General features: G+C 42.3%; 1 pseudogene; it reads left to right on the top strand.

Moving 5' to 3' along the window:
* The first annotated feature begins 4,553 nt into the window (after positions 1–4,553).
* Positions 4,554–5,571, top strand: LOC111160880 (annotated as a pseudogene).
* Positions 5,572–5,822: the final 251 nt, after the last annotated feature.

Genomic DNA, 5,822 nt, shown 5'->3' with positions numbered 1-5,822 from the left:
TGTATCCCATAGGTTTTGGACCTAAGTGTCTTCATTCTCATTGATTTCCATGAATTTTAAGTTCTTCTTTTGATTTCTTGGTTGATCCAAACATTCTTAAGCAAGGTGGTCTTTATCTTCCTGGTGTTTGAGTTCTTTCCGAACTTTTCCTTGTGATTGAGCTCCAGTTTCAAAGCCCTGTGATCTGAGAATATGTAGGGAATAACCTCAATCTTTTGGTATTGGTTGAGCCCTGATTTGTGACCCAGAATGTGGTCTATTCTGGAGAAGGTTCCATGTGCACTTGACAAGAATGAGTATTCTGTTGCTTTGGGTGGAATGTTCTGTGTATATCTATGAGGTCCATTAGTCCAATGTGTCATTCAATGCTCTTGTTTGTTCATTGATTTTCTGCTTTGATGATCTGTCTATTACTGAGAGTGGCGTGTTAAAATCTCCTACTATTAATGTAGTCATATCAATATGACTCTTCATCTTGATTACCAGTTTTCTTATGTAATTGGCTGCTCCCATATTGGGTCCATAAATATTTACAATTGTTAGATCTTCTTGGTGGAAAGTCCCTTTAGGAATGCTGCTGTGTCCTTCTGTATCTCTGACTACAGTCTTTAGTTTAAAATCTAATTTATCTGATATAAGAGTTGCTACCCTGGCCTTCTTTTTAGGCCCATTGGCATGAAAGATGCTTCTCCATTCCTTCACTTGCAGTCTGGATGTCTCTTTAGGTTCAAAATGGGTCTCTTGTAGACAACATATGGATGGGTCCTATAGTTTTATCGAATCTGCAACCCTGTATCATTTGTGGGTGTTTTGATGTATGGACATCTCGTTGTGATGGTAAATAGGTTAAAAAGTTATATATGTATAAAAAAATGAAGAGAACCAGAATAGTGGGAACGAATTTAAAAAAAAAAAAAAAGTTGTATCTATGAAGTAGTGGTGGTTGTCCTGTCTTTTTTTTTTTTTTTTTTTTTTTTGGTTGACTTTCTGGGGAAGGGTTTTCATGCAATGATGTTCCTAGAGTTATGTCCTCATGCCCCCATCAAGGGGGTGGGCTCTGAGGAAACTGGTTTTTCATGCTTTTGTTCTCTGGAGTTTTTGTTTGTTTGTTTGTTCCTTTGTTTTCTCTCCCCTCGGTGGCTTTTGATGGTTTTTGGAGGTTTAGAGGAAAGCAAACTGCACCCAGACATCCCTCTCAGAGAGAAGCCTTAGTCTTTTCCCCTCTGGGTGCTCCAGAACACCTAAATCCCCCATCTGCTGCTGGAAGAGCACTTTCCCAGTCAAGGTCTCTGGGGTCACAGGAACTCTTGCTTGTGCCCAAAACCACGAGAAATAGCCATGGCTGTCTGGACAGCTTCAGACTGTGCGCTATCCCTGCTTGGGACCTCTCTGGTTAGTACTGGGCACATAAATGGATGAGTTTCTGGCATATAGATGGTGTCTGTGATTGGTGTTGATCAAGGCAAGGCTTCTAGAAGGAGAAGTGGGGGGAACAGGATGACATCATGAATAGTTCAGACCTCTGTAGTCAGGGCCCAGGGAGTGAGTACAGAGGAGGCTGAGAAGCAGCTTGGGAAATGGGAGGTATAGAAAGACAGATTTCAGAAAATGGAACAGAATCCAGGAAGAAGATGGTTCAAGAACAAACACTGCTAAGAGTCAACTGCATTTTTTTTTTGCACTTTTGTGTGTGTGTGTGTGTCATTTTGATTGAATTCTTAGAGACTAATATTGTTGAATTGCTGATTCCTTTCTGTAGCTGGGATTTTTCTTACTATAATTCAAACCATCTCATATAAAATAAAGAAGATTTTTGAGAAAGCCCCCTGGGGGTGCTTTTTATTAAATTTTCTAGCCACTGAAGTGAGTACTAGAAATTTAAAGTTATGCTAATAAAAGTTTGTGTGGTTGTGGGGGGGAAAGGGAGGCTATGTCTCCACAAGGCTCTCGGAATCATTCTACCAATCAGTGATTTTAGTGCTCACCATGTACCTTTAAACACGATTTTTCCTGTGCCTGTTAATCCCTGTTAATGACTGCATGTGTCTGGGATCTGAACAGGAAGCTCTGCATGAGGACTGATGGTTGCTTACTAGTGTTAAGCAAGATGAAATGGTGGCAGACACTCTCTTAAGGTCTTGTTTAGCATTTTAATCAGCTTCACCTTGGGTGGCAAATGCAGTTTGCATAATTCTGAATACAGGGTTGTGGTGGAAAGGAGGGCAGTAGAAGGAAAAAAAAAAACACAGGAAAATTGATTTCCTTTTAGAAAATGCAAAAATAGCTGGTGGAATGAACTGCAAAACATAAAATTATATTGTTTAAGCCAGAACTTAAAAGGACTTGAGAGAACTATCATTTGTCCCACTTCCTTCATTACACATGGGGAAATCCAAAGAACCAGGGAGGTGATGTGCTGGGACAAGATCATCCAGTATCCTTGAGGAAAGCCCACCTGAGACTCAGCCTGTCGCCACCCAGCACAACACACTACCCACAGCTCTGCAGCCTGTGTGGCTCACCATCTGACCTGTTCTGTGTTCTGAGAGTAATTTTCCTCAGTTTTACCATTAAGTTCTCTGTGCTCACCTGTTGCTCTGGAATGAACTTGATCACAGGCCTCACCCTCTTCTGCCCCTTAAAGCAGGCATGCCCATGTCTGACTCAGTGTGCCTCATAAGCATTGTTCCTGAGCCTACAGTTCTGCCTACACAAACAGGATTGCCTCCCTGCTTTGATGCCATACCTGCTGCATGTTTCTGGTTGAGTTCTCAGGGCCCCAGAATTTGACTTGTACTAGCAACTTGCAAGAGAAGCTGGCCTTGTACCACCAACCTTTGGAGCACATAATGCACAATGGCTGTTGCTTTAGCTATACCTTTTAAATCTTCCACAAATGTATGCTGTGGCTATGCTACTCTGGAACTACACGGGGTCAGTGATCTAGGAAATGTGGTTCAGCTTAAATAGATGTGTTTCAAGCTGCCACAGGAACCCTAGGTAAAGAAAACAGTATCTTAGGAAAGAGGATGAGTTTGTTTTTGGATTGTTGTGATCAGGATGCCTCTAAGACCTGCTAGGAAGACAACTGGTAGGCAGACAATAGTTTTGGAGATCAGGAATACATTTTGGAGATGTTAGCATAAAAGTTGAGGTCATCAAAAGATTAAAGTTGTTTTAGGCAAGAAGGACGTTGGAAAATCCAGATAATTCTATATCTATTAGTCAGCTTTGCTGAATAACAAACAAACCCACATTCTCAGTGCCTTGCAACCATACTTACTTTGCTTATGTTATATGTTGGTGTTGACGGTGGTTGTTGCTGTTTGACTCTGTTCAGCATTGCTCCCAATGTCTTCTTCTTCTAGGTCATGACTGTGGGGCAGCTACCATGGGGGCGGGGGTCATGTCCTTTCTTGTGTCAGGGAAGAGCAAGAAGGTGGGATACAATTGTTTTTCAAGCTCAGACTTGGACGTGGTCTGTATAATGGGCACTTACCCTCCATTTGCCAAAGTAGGTGCTGTGGACATAACAATTTACATTATTGCATTAGTATGATGCAAAATAGAGGTTTCCTGTGAGGAAACCTCTCTAGGCATTAAGAATGATTACTTGTAATCATTGTAAATAATTGGTTTCTCCCCCAGACAATAATTTCCAAGGGAATCCTTCCATTTTCTTATTATGGGTGGATTAGATAAGGAGCTGAATAAAGATGCTGACTTATTCAAGGATATCTTCAGCACTGCATAGAAAGAACCATGCACATTCATAACATGGTCACACATGTGTTTGTAGACCATACAACCAATGCATAACATTAAATGAATTGTTCCTGCAAAGTGCAGACCTAGACAATCTCATGTGCAGGAGAGGAAGGGAAAGTTTCTGCAGAGAGTGGTAGAGAAATGGTCAGAATTCAGAAGGCCTAATTCCGGGCCACTAATCCTATGATCATTGGGAGTTGCTGGGAGTGGTTGAGGGAGAATCTGTGTGGTGAATTTGGGGGTTGACAAACTTCTGTAAAGGGCCAGAGAGTACACTTTATGATTTTTGGGTGACATTATCTCTGTCACAGGTAGTGCCTGTTGGGGAATATCACGGGATGGACATGATTTCTGATTGACCTGAGAGCTAGACCAGGACTCTCAAAGACTTCTCACTCTCCTCTGTCTTTGGAACATGGGTTGTATTTGCCTTTCCTGCTCCCAGAGGCTGCTCCAAGGACACAGCCTTAAGGTAATGATGTGCTATTGAGAACACCTATATGGTATACTGATCTGAATCCAGGTAAATCACTTTGTAAACTTTTAAGATTTGGTGAGTGGGGGCAGGAATCCATTAATTTTGCTGCCATCCAGGAAAAAACTTGTAAGTAACTTCCCTTTGCTTATTAAAACTGCCACCTACCAAGTTTGATTGGTAGTGGGAGTGGAGAGTGGACCTCAGAGAGCCCTGAGTAACCTCACAGTTGACATGGGCCTAGTTAACCATCACACACTGGGAGGAGCTGCAGCTGCCACAGCCAGCCCTAGTCACTATCACTGCAACCATGATCAGCAAGGCTGAGACCCAGCAGCCACCCACCACTCCAACCTCAGTGCTGCTGACACCACCAGCAGCTCCATAGAGAGCGGTGGCCTGGGTGGCCTCACATTTTTGACACCTGGAAGGCTGGGACAAGAAGGTCTTTGCAACGAAGGTTTTGAGAACAGTAAAATGGTTCAATGTAAGAAATGGATATGGTTTCATCAATAGAAATGACACCAAGGAAGATGTATTTGTACACCATACTGCCAAATAGAAGAGTAACCCCAGGAAGTACCTTTGCAGTGCAGGAGATGGAGAGACTGTGGAGTTTGATGTCCTTGAAAGAGAAAAGGGTGCAGAGGCAGCAATGTGACAGGCCCTGGTAAAGTTCCAGTGCAAGACAGTAAGTATGCAGCGGACGTTAACCATTATAGACACTATCCACATCTCAGGGGTCCTCCATGCAATTCCCAGCAGAATTACCATGATAGTAAGAGTGGGGTTGGAAAGTGCTCTTGAAAGCCAGGCCCAAAAGCGCTAGCCCTACTGCAGGTGATGGTTCCCACCTTACTATATGCAGAGACCTTATGGGCATCAACCACAATATTAAAATACTCCTGAGCAGGGAGCAGTGATGGAAGGTGCTGACAACCAGGGGGCAGAACAAGGTAGATCATTGAGACAGAATATGTATTAGGGTTATAGGCACAATTCCATAGGGGTCCTCCTCACCAAAGACAGTGTAGAGAGAATGGCTATGAGGAAGATAAGGAAAAATCAAGATGAGACCCAAGAAAATCAAGATGAGGTCAGTACAACTGCAACTTCAATTACCGAGGCAGATGCCCAGAAACCCCTAAACCACAAGATGGAAAAGAGACAAAAGCAGCCTATCCACTAGCTGAGAATTCATCCACTCTGGAGGCTGAGCAGGGTGGGGCTGAGTAAATGCCGGCTTACCATCTCTGCCATCATCCGGTTTAGTCATCCAACACAAAGAAATGAAGATGAAATTCCAGCAATAAGAAATGAACAAAAGATTGAAGCTGAACACCTTAAGTGCTAGCTTTTTGTCCATTGACCATATAAACATAACTGTCTGCATTATCTGTGCAGCATGGGATTTTTATTATTTTTACCTAAAGAGGTCTCTTTTTGGTAATGACAAACATGTTTGTTTGTTTGTTCGTTTGTTTTAAAGCTTGGTTTTTCTCAGTACACATTTAAAGGTTTTTAGTTATCTCATGTCTGGTCAAGTTGAGATTTTTAAGAAACTCGTTTTTAATTTGTA

Source organism: Enhydra lutris, unplaced genomic scaffold, assembly GCF_002288905.1.
Source record: "Enhydra lutris kenyoni isolate GAN:26980312 unplaced genomic scaffold, ASM228890v2 scaffoldscaffold78, whole genome shotgun sequence".
In the NCBI taxonomy this organism is placed as follows: domain Eukaryota; kingdom Metazoa; phylum Chordata; class Mammalia; order Carnivora; family Mustelidae; genus Enhydra; species Enhydra lutris.
This window is presented reverse-complemented; position numbering and strand designations above follow the sequence as displayed.